This window comes from Euprymna scolopes, chromosome 7 (genome assembly GCF_053919585.1).
Source record: "Euprymna scolopes isolate OS-2025 chromosome 7, ASM5391958v1, whole genome shotgun sequence".
NCBI lineage: Eukaryota > Metazoa > Mollusca > Cephalopoda > Sepiida > Sepiolidae > Euprymna > Euprymna scolopes.
The window spans coordinates 28,343,346-28,355,615 of record NC_136488.1 but is presented as its reverse complement, the minus strand read 5'-3'; the positions used below and the strand labels follow the sequence as shown (position 1 = coordinate 28,355,615).

The following is a 12,270-nucleotide window of genomic DNA, read 5'->3' as shown; positions in this document are numbered from 1 at the left end:
TTTTATAAGAAATTAAGGAACTGGAATAGGACCGACCACTACCCTAGACGAGTTCATAATTAACGGATACTCAAATTTAACAGCTAAATCTGACCCCCAAGATCGCCATGGGCATGGAATATGTGCCTACATTAAGGATGGCTTCCCGTGTGGCAGGGATATCTCTAGAGAAGATCCTAATTTACCCTATATGTGCTTATGGGTTGCACTTGCTAACACCACTGCATTTATATTTGCCCTCTATAGGCCCCACAATAACGGAGTTACTATCTTTAAGAGCATATCTGAAAAAATTGACCACATACTGTCTTCACATCCCTCGGCTAACATCCACATATGTGGTGATTTCAACGTCCATACCGTGGAATGGCTGACCCATTCAAATAAGACAGATAACAAGGGAAGGTTTTGTCATGATTTTGCCATTGCTTATGACCTCACTCAGATTGTTCGCGAACCCACCCGTGTGCCCGATACACCCGGTCAATATGCAAGCCTCTTAGACCTTTTTCTCTCAACTTCCCCTGAGCTATGTTCATGTTCTGTTCATTCTCCTCTAGGATCCTCCGACCACTCCGTCGTATCAGTTAAGATAAAAACAAAATGTAAGAAGCTCCCAGACGTACCCCTCCACCGTACTGTATACCGATACTCTATGGCTGACTGGGATAGCTTCCGTACATTCATATCTGATTTACCTCTGCACTCCATGTTTAAAAAGGATGTGTCCTCTATAGTATCAGATCTGACCGAATGGTTAATTGTAGGCATAGACCAATTCATACCATCTAAAAAATTTCAACAAAAACCTAACAGCCAGCCATGGTTCTCCTCGGAATGTGCTGCTGCTATCGCGCACAGAAATCACTTTTTCCATAGGTACCAACGTAATAGATGCACTGAAACTAAAGCTGCTTTCAGGTCTGCCAGCAACCACTGTAAAAGAGTAATCAAAAATGCAAGAGAGCTATATGCCCAGTCTGTTAAATCCAAGGTAGCTGATCAGCGGCTTGGATCCCACCAGTTTTGGCAAATAACAAATAAAATCCTGAACAGAAGTGTGCGTTCTATACCAACCATTATCAATGGACCAGAGGTCATCTCGTCAGCGTCAGACAAGGCCAAACTATTTGCAAAGAACTTTGCAGCTAATTCTACCCTATACGACAAAGGCCATCAACTCCCCATATTTCCTCCTATAACACAGAACAAGCTAGGTAACATACAAATATCCGTGCAGGAGGTCACCAAACTAATAAAGAACCTAGATTCCAGTAAAGCAACTGGCCCTGATGGCATCCCAATTATAGTGTTAAAAAAGCTTCAACCAGAACTTGCTCCCATACTTACGAAACTATTTAAGCGCTGCCTTAAGGAGAAGTGCTTTCCGACTCCCTGGAAGACCTCTTCAGTTTGCCCTATATTTAAGAATTCAGGTGATAAGTCATCTCCCTCTCAATACAGACCTATAAGTCTCCTGTGCTGACGGTTATATCCCACAGGATAAGTGAATCTCTTGACAAAGGCTTCCTTTCTAGGGCAATTGCTCTTGACATATCAAAGGCCTTTGACAAGGTATGGCATAAGGGTCTACTTCACAAGATTTCCAGCTACGGTATAACGAGAAATGTTTCTCAATCATTAAATCATTTCTCTCTGATAGGCTCATAAGAGTAGTGGTCGATGGACAAAAATCGGAGGCCTGCAATATAAATGCTGGAGTCCCCCAGGGGTCAATCCTGGGCCCAACTCTCTTCCTAATCTACATCAATGACCTCCCTAAACACATACTTAAATCATTCGTTGATATCTATGCTGATGACACAACCATCTACGGCAACACATCAAAGGCTGTAAATGACAAAGTTCTCTCTGATTCTCTCTCCTCTGATCTCGAGCGCGTGGTTCAGTGGGGGAAGATGTGGCTGGTTACCTTTAATGCATCCAAAACCAAACTCCTATCCTTACATCATCAACGCTCTGATCCCCAGCTGGCATCAATTGTGATGGATGGCTCTCGTCTGGGTGAGGCTCCGTGTTTTGACAAGCTTCTGGTTTTGACCTTTACTCCTGATCTGAAATGGAACACGTACATCAAGTCTGTTGCCAAGGTCGCTGGAAAGATGGTGGGATCCTTCTACCGCTCCAGAAGATATCTCACTACTGATGCAATTCTCTATCTATATAAAAGCCAAGTACGTCCAAGGATGGAATACTGTTGCCATATCTGGCCAGGAGCTGCTAAAAACAGCCTATCCTGCCTTGACAGAGTACAAAATAGACTTTGTGGCTTAGTGGGGGATGCCCTTTTCTTTACCCTGCAACCTCTCTCCCACAGAAGAGACGTTGCGAGCCTGTCCTTGTTTTATCGTTATTTCCATGGCAGATGCTCGTCTGAACTCCAATCTCTGGTCCCCCCTCGCCAATCTTTCACGAAAAACACCCGTCTAGCTGAATCCACTGTGAAAAATTTACCCCACTCTATATCTGTGCCTAAATCAAAACGCGGATTCCATGAACAAAGCTTCTTTCTTAGAACTGCACGCCTGTGGAACTCTGTTCCGTCTGCTTGCTTCCCTCCGGACTATAACTTGGATGTCTTCAAGTCCAATGTTAACAAATTCCTAATGAACCGCCCCCTTAAGTAAACACTTCAGCAAATCTCAGTTACTTAATGTACTTGCAATAACCCTTATCCCTGAGTGGCTTCCGGGCCTTGATAAGTGGTGATCACTGTGTAAAAAAAAAAAAAAAAAGTTCTTAAAAATTCATTAAACATGGTATCACATTAGTATAACAATGTTAAATAAACTTTCTTTTTTTTTTTTAAAGAATAACATTTTATCTTGTACATAAAAAAATTACGTGTGTATAACTTAATTTTTATGCATTGTTGCTTTCATCAATGTAAGTAAAAAAAGGCGCCCCCAAAAGTAATGCCTCCTATTTTTTATTCCGCCCAAATGAATCAGAAAGTATTGCAAATTGCGTTATGATGATAAAACTTATGCATTCATGACCTAAAAGTTTCATCTCTGTGCTTCAGACATTAACGGTATGAGACTCTAGAAAAGCAACGTCTGTCATAGACACATGTCAGAAGCAGAGATGCATCATTGAATTACGCAAAAGTGCATTGAGAATGGTGGAGACTATGTAAAAAAAAGAAATTCTGAGGCACAAAAGGCTGTTCGTTTTAATGGTGCTACTCTTTTCTTCGTAGCTCTTCAACTTGAGTTAAAAAAATAGGTTTTACTTTTGCAGTTCTCTTTATATATATATATATATATATATATAGGGCGAATGAATTCTTTTTCTGGGTCAACGGCCAACTAGCACCGTGTATATTTGTGTGTGTGTGTATATGTGTATTGGGGTAGAGAGGGCTCCCGTAAGCCGTGGTGAAGGCAACCTTTCTAGGAGAAGCAAATCTCTGATTTAAAAAACCATAAAGCGGAAGACCAGTACCCGCATTAAGCTGGTCTGCAGTTTAATTTGTTGCTGGCTATCTTGCTCTTGCTTGTTGCTGGATCTCAACATTTTGAACCGAGAGAGAGACTTAGCTGTCGTACAAAGCTAAGACTCTGTAACATCATATTTGTATAGATACTCCCTCAGACATTTGGGCGCATGGATTTTAAATGTCTGAGGGAGTGGCACTCGTCTGACAAGACGTTGCAATCATCATATATATATATATCCACAGACACGTATTTCATCATTCAGTATGACAAAACATAGTAAAATCCCAAATTGGATCCCTGTGTTTGGGATCCACTACTTTACCAACTGAGCAAATGAAACTGTTAGTGGCGATTGGATCAATGTTGTATTTACATTTTTTACAACATTTATAAACAAAATCACTCTATTCTTTTCATTAAAGATTACTGCTTTGATGCTAAGTGGAAACCTTTGGTTTCATCAGAATGTAGCACTCATAGAAAAGTGTGTGTGTATATATATATATATATACACACACACACACACACACTCTCTAGCAAAAGTACCCGTCGTTGACTGGGTTCAAAAACAGCCTACAGAAATTGGACTCTGACTTATGAAAGTGTGATAGGTTATGAAAAGGAAGGGTTGTAAAGAGATAGCTTCGAATTTGGGGGTATCAAAACCAAAGCAAAATATGAGGAAAGTAAAAATAAAATAGATAAACCCCATGATTTATTATACCATACCTGTTCACACTGAAACACTTATCACAATATTCTGTGGATCTATATTAAAAAACCTTGTTAAACTTTGTGACATATTTCCATTCTATGGAGTTCAGGCGCGAACGAACACCCCATAATTTTATTATACCATATTTCTTCAAACTGAAACATAATTATTAAAGTATACTTATACAGATAGATATGAAAAGCCTTTATTAAAGTTTGTGCCTATTTCCATTCTATGGAGGCCAGGCGCGAACGCAGACCCCACAACTTTATTATACCATCCCTATTTAAGTTAAGAATACTTTGATAAGTATGTTTTATGTACATCTATATCAAAAACACTTGTAAACGTTTTTTTTTAATTTTTTATTTCCATACTTTGTGGACCAGGTGCGAACGCAGACCCCACAATTTTAATGAACCACCGTTCTGCCAGATCAAACATACCCATTCCTGTGTCTCGACACATCTATCATTATATGTAATCAGTTTTTTAAAATAGTCAACCATATAGGAACCTATTTATGACCAGACACACATACACAGGTTTATATTATAAGATATATATATATACTTCTCTGTGGGTGCCACATTCTGATGAACCCAAAGGTTTCCACTTAGCAGTAAAGCAATAATATATATATATATAAAAGAAACCTTGTTGTGTGAGTTCGTTCCTTATGGACTCGAAAACGGCTTGGTCGATTTTTATGAAATTTCACACGAAGGTACATTATGTGCCTGAGGGTATTCTTATATAGTTTTTTTCTATCGGAATATCTTTGATAATTATCGATAAGCGAAATAATTCGATGAAAGAAGGAACAGGTGATTTTGACCAAAGTCAACACTTTTAACAGCCTTACATCACAAGTGCATTTGAGACGTTTTATTATCACACAAGCCGAAAGGCCCGACATATAAAATCAACAGTAGGTTCTTTGATATGATGGGGTCGCGTTCAAAATGAATATTTCTGTTTAGAGCACAATGAAGCATGATACTTGACTTGCATTTTAAATGTAATGAATAATTTTATAAAAATCAACAGTAGGTTACTTGGCCTTCGGGACAAGATCAAAGTGTAGTATCTTTTCTTCAGATGCTGCACTTTAATTTCTTGTTCTCTGTCAGTGGAGGAGAAAACCTTCACGACTGAGACAATTTTTATTTTTGTTCCTTTTCTCCACGTTAAAAAGCGACCCTGGTGTCCAACTCTGTCCCGTGGGGAGGCATTGTAAATAGGAACAATAGGTTCTCTACTATGCAATGTAAACTACGATATATTGTGGACATGCAGAGAGGCATGTGGAGTTTCTTCCTGTTGCTCCATGATAGGTTCTCAAATAGAGACAGCAATCAATTGATTTCATTAAAAAATGGACAGTTTCACGGATTTCGATGATCATAAAAATATGTGAGTATGAAACATTTGTTGATCCTTATTCAATCCTGGGGAACGTTGGGCCTCCTTGCTAGTATATATATATATATATATATATATATATATATATATACTAGCATTTCAGCCCGGCGGTGCCCGGGTGTTTGGAGGTGTATGTTGAGCAAAAAAAAACAAAAGTGGTCAATTTTTTAAAACTTTGACCCCTATTATGACCCCCTTAACATTTATTGTTTTGGACTCAAATCAAGTTATTAAGTTAGATCCATGTCCAAGGAACTTATAGCTAAAATTTCAAGTGTTTAGACCCAAAATAGGCCGAGGAGTGTGTGTAGAGTTCTCAAGGGTCAAATCGTTGAACTTTGACCCCTTAACAGCCAAATTTCTGGCTGAAAACCGATTACAAAGATTTTCTCAAATCTCAATACCCTGTATATTAAATTCCGAGTCTGTAGACTGAAAATTGACAGAGTTATTGCGTAGAGAAATGTACACAGACACACACACAAACACTTTCACTTTTATAGATATATATAGAGAGGGGGGGGAGAACGTCCAGGTTTACAAAACTGAACATCGAGGCGATTTTCATACATAAATCAAAATAAAATTATAATTAATAGACAATGTAATAAAGAAATAATTAATAAAGTACACTCATTTACAAAAACGATTTTTTATTTTTAAATGATAACATTACTTATACATCATAAACGATATTAGATATATGTTTTTAATTCTAATTGTTTTTCTTTATTTTTAAGGATTTAGACATGATCTATTTTTGTGATTACTAAAAAAAAAAACTAAACTTTTTTTTTATTAAAATTAATTATTAACGTTACATTAATATCAAGTTGTGTCAATTTGGATAAAGTTGATAGGAATGTAATCCTCTTAGCCAATAACAAAACAAATGACATCTTCAATTACATTTCACAATTATTGTGAATTTATAGCCATTGCTGACTTTCAAGGTTTCCTTTTCAGAACAATGTTTATCTTATTTTTGTCATTCTATAGTTAAGTGCTCTTTTATAAACTCCTCACCAGTGGGAGAGTATATATATATATATATATATATATATATATATATATATATATATATATATATATATATATATATATATATATATAATTTTTAATAATATATATATATATATAATTTTTAATAATATATATATATATATAATTTTTAATAATATATATATATATAATTTTTAATAATATATATATATATAATTTTTAATAATATATATATATATATAATTTTTAATAATATATATATATATATAATTTTTAATAATATATATATATATATAATTTTTAATAATATATATATATATAATTTTTAATAATATATATATATATATAATTTTTAATAATATATATATATATATAATTTTTAATAATATATATATATATATAATTTTTAATAATATATATATATATATAATTTTTAATAATATATATATATATAATTTTTAATAATATATATATATATATAATTTTTAATAATATATATATATATAATTTTTAATAATATATATATATATAATTTTTAATAATATATATATATATATAATTTTTAATAATATATATATATATATATAATTTTTAATAATATATATATATATATAATTTTTAATAATATATATATATATATAATTTTTAAAAAAATATATATATATAATTTTTAATAATATATATATATATATATAATTTTTAATAATATATATATATATATAATTTTTAATAATATATATATATATAATTTTTAATAATATATATATATATATAATTTTTAATAATATATATATATATATATAATTTTTAATAATATATATATATATATATAATTTTTAATAATATATATATATATATATATATAATTTTTAATAATATATATATATATATATAATTTTTAATAATATATATATATATATATATAATTTTTAATAATATATATATATATATATATAATTTTTAATAATATATATATATATATATATATATAATTTTTAATAATATATATATATATATATATATAATTTTTAATAATATATATATATATATATATAATTTTTAATAATATATATATATATATATATATATATATATAATTTTTAATAATATATATATATATATATATATATATATATAATTTTTAATAATATATATATATATATATAATTTTAATAATATATATATATATATATAATTTTTAATAATATATATATATATATATATAATTTTTAATAATATATATATATATATAATTTTTAATAATATATATATATATAATTTTTAATAATATATATATATATAATTTTTAATAATATATATATATATATATATAATTTTTAATAATATATATATATATATATATATAATTTTTAATAATATATATATATAATTTTTAATAATATATATATATAATTTTTAATAATATATATATATATACATACATATATATAATTTTTAATAATACATATATATATATATATAATTTTTAATAATATATATATATATATACATACATATATATAATTTTTAATAATACATATATATATATTTATAATTTTTAATAATATATATATATATACATACATATTTATAATTTTTAATAATATATATATATTTATAATTTTTAATAATATATATATATATATATATATATATATATATATATATATAAATATTTACAATTATTTTTATACCTACAAATACTAGTGTGTCATGCTTTTGCAATTATGAGTGTAGGAAGTGATAATTACTAATGGTTGGAAGATTCAAACCCAGTCACAAAATTACCCTCGACTTCATTGACTAGCATTCCTACTTCAAGGCCGCTGGTAATTAACACAATTGAGGAAAATTAAATGCTTATAAATACCAAATCAGCAAGCATATGTAGTAAATGGTCAGAGAGTATTCAACGATCAGAAGGCGAAATCTTGCATTTGCGCTAAAGTTTACGTCTTTTTCTTAATTCTCTAAAGAGGGCTCAACTTTAAATATTTAAAGATCCTTTATAACAATATTTGAAAAATGTTATAAACAATTATTTTTATACCTACAGACACTAGTGTTTCATTCTTGTATATGTACATATACATACAGTAATGATGTCAGACTTCAAATATAAGATGCTGGGGAGAACCAAGACAGTACCTTTTGTAAACAATTCTGAGAATTATGGATTTTTACGGAATCTTCAGCATTCATTTAATCTAATATATAAAATTAAGTTAGTTGGATTCTCTAAGTTAGACCTATATAGCATTCCATTTTACAAATCAATATTTTGATATGTCTTTTCTTAAATGGTTTGATACAAATTCCAGATTTTAAAAACGAAAATTCCGGGGAAACGTCGGGTTGGGGTAGGTAGTATATTATATCTTTCTAAAGAATACAAGTTTTGTTTTTAATTTAATATCATATGGACTTGGAAAAGATTGGAAGTTTGACAAAATTTAAATTTCAGCACATATGCAGTGACATTATTCTTGAATATGGTGTTAATGTCCATGTTAAGGGGGGGGACAGAAAATTAAACCTGAGTAAGCCATCAAAGAGTCGATACACTTACAATATGTAATATACGAACTTGTTTACGTCCCAATATGTGATCTACCCAATAACTCCAACCAACCAACTCTAAGTGGTAAGGGTTAATGAAATCTATAATTCTATCAGTGTCTTATCTTGCTTATATATATATATATATATATATATATATATATATATATATATGTGTGTGATGGACTCTTCTATCGATTTTGACATATGAGTTCTGCCAAAACAACTAAGTTGTTCAGAAATCCACACAGATGCTTTGTTTATAGTGGTGTAGGCTTTGTGCACAACCAACCACACTTTTTGGTACAACTGCTAATCTTTGTCGGTGCAGTGGCTGCCACAAGTCAGAGCAGACAGTAGATCTCAGATTTTTACATCAGAGTTTCCTTCTCCTAGATGCATGTCTTAAAGACTGGGGGTGCATCTCTCCCAGTGAATTAAATGCACCTCTACATATCAACCTGGAAACTTTTACATCTCAGCGCAATACATGCAGTATCTAACCTTCTCAGATGGTCACCCATCTAGTACTAGCCAGGCTTATCGTTTCTTAACTTTGGTGATCTGGCAAGAAACGTGATTATATATATATATATATATATATATATATATATATATTGCACACATAAATAATTTGCTGTGTAATATTTAAGACACAAAAACTCTTACAACAACAACAAATAATCTTCCGTAATTTATTTACGTCCTTTATAGGAGGTTAGACATCAGGTGTGGTTTTGAAAAGTCAGCGCACTAGGTAAAGTGCACTTTGGCTTACAAAAAAAAAATGCCTAAGCAGCTCTGTTGGCGTCTCTCAGTAACAATAAAATAACCCCTTCTCAGAGAGAATGCAAATCAATAGAGGGTGCACCTCCTAAGAATGCCTCGGCTCAACAAAAACAAAGCCATCCTTGAACTGATTCTCAAGGATGCATAATTTTAAATGAAGGAAACAAAATTAGCAAAATGAATTTTCTAGGATTTAAGCCTTTTAACAGTCGATTATGTGTGTGTGTGAATATTTAACCGATAAACTATTTAACTACTGGTTACATAACACTGAAATAACCAAGAAATAGTAATCATACACTAAAGATGGTTCATAACAACTGAAATCTTTCTTTAGATGGATGAACATTTGAACACCTGAATTTTTGTGAAGAGGATTCATAATATTTTGGACTCATGTTCTCATCTTGAGTGTCATAAAATGTTTAAGTCCAGGTATCTTGTTAAACTCAGAAATGTTGCTATTAAATTCTGGAATCTGGACATGGATAGAATGGAACCCTTTATTTGCTTCACACTCAGCATGCTTTGGTTCCATCATCCATGACTGGATAGAGTTCCTAAGTAATTCGCAATTGTATTTTTCAGTCCCCCACACTAAGAATTGAACCTTCAACCTCCAAGACTTTTACAATTGATTTTTCTCCAAAACCACTGCGCCACAGATCCTTCCATCCATAAATAGTAAATAAAGGGTTCCGTTCAAAATTCTGTCCCAATTCCCGAGTTCGACAAGATACACCTGAAGAAGGTCGGAGGTTATATCAACCGAAACATTGTGAAATGTCATTTCCAGATGAGAACAGAAGTCCGAAGAATCCAAATAATATGAATAGTTCAATGAATAACATGTACAGACACACAGTGGCAAGTTGAACTGCAAACTGTTCATTTCAACTTGCCGACATATTTTTACTTCTTTCTGCGCATGCACAAATTCAATTAATTTCTTCAAGTTGTTTAATATCCAATCTTGCTTGCCTATCTCTCGATAGCTACATCAGTAGGAGACGCCGCTAGAGCGCTAAATGTTTTGGTTTTGATTCTAGCTAATGGCAGTTTAAAAGCAAAGGGCAAATATTAGCTTTCAGCAAAGGAAAAGATGCAACTTTAACTATCTTCAACTGCGTCCCTATACAACCATTTTTTTTGTGGGGGGGGGTATTCAGAATTTATAATCGATATCAAAATTGTGGTAAATTATTATTCTAATAAAATATTTTAGTATTGACGGTAAAGAAACAACAATTTTAGACGACATGCTCCTTCACCTTTTGGCTAGGAGCAAAGTGTTGTATCTGTTCTTCACTTGATATCCTTAGTTTGAAAAGTTTTCTATACGGAAACAATTTTAATTTTTGTCCCAGGTAAGAGTACCTCTTTTTAGGGAACTTGAACCCCTCGCCCCTTAAAAACTAAACATGCATCTAACTTTGCCCTCCTGGGGAGGAAAGTAAATAGAGACTTGGATTATCCTCCGGTAATTCTATCGGTAAATCTGACCTGCTTCACTCCTTTGCAATTTAGAGTTATGGGGATTTGGTGACCCCCCCCCTTCTCACACACACAACCTTTCATCTTGGCCATCCCATATCTTTCTTCTCATACTCAGTCCCCTCCCCCCCCTCACTATCAGCTATTTTTCCTCACCCAGTTTAGCACCAATCAAAACGAGGGGTGAGCGCTAAAATCGAGGTCAAAGAAACCATTATAAGGGACATCCTGTCTCACTGAACTTGAGAAGTTCTTATTCCTGCTGACTGGTCAATGGACTGCGTGAAGGTGTGTGTGATTTCGGTGCCCTGTTTCTTTACAGCCACTTGTAACAACCCTTACTACATAAGAGGGAGTGGGGGGGGTAAAATGCCAACAAACATAAGTTGCGCAGAAGTAGAAGGGAGGGGGGCATCATACCCCTCTCCACACACTCTTTGAATAATATGTATTAATGACCCCCACCCCACCTCCCACCCGTGCGTTGCTATTTATTTTAAATTAGTCTAGTAAAAGAATCGTTTTACCAGACGGACAAATTAGATTTCATGTTTTTGGGTTTTATTTAAACTGAAAATATCGTTTGCAATTGTATACTTGCCCTCTATCCCTCCCTACGAGTGCTAAGTTAACGTGGGGACTTTAGCTCCTCAAAAAGGCATTCTGAATTAGAGGCAATATTTTCTTTATTTTTTGCCCTGTCTAGAGGGATTTCTCTTCCTCGGACAGAGCAGACACTACACATTGATCCGAGCCTGAACATCATGTTTACGTAATTTTCTAATTATATTGGAAATTCAAAGTGTACTTACTTCACTGGTT

General features: G+C 32.2%; 1 protein-coding gene across 6 annotated transcripts in view; it reads left to right on the top strand.

The window, feature by feature from the left end:
• LOC145279666 (uncharacterized) overlaps positions 1-12,270 on the top strand; it is a 971,079-nt gene that overhangs the window by 872,877 nt on the left and 85,932 nt on the right. The gene's annotated exons all lie outside the window — the stretch shown is intronic.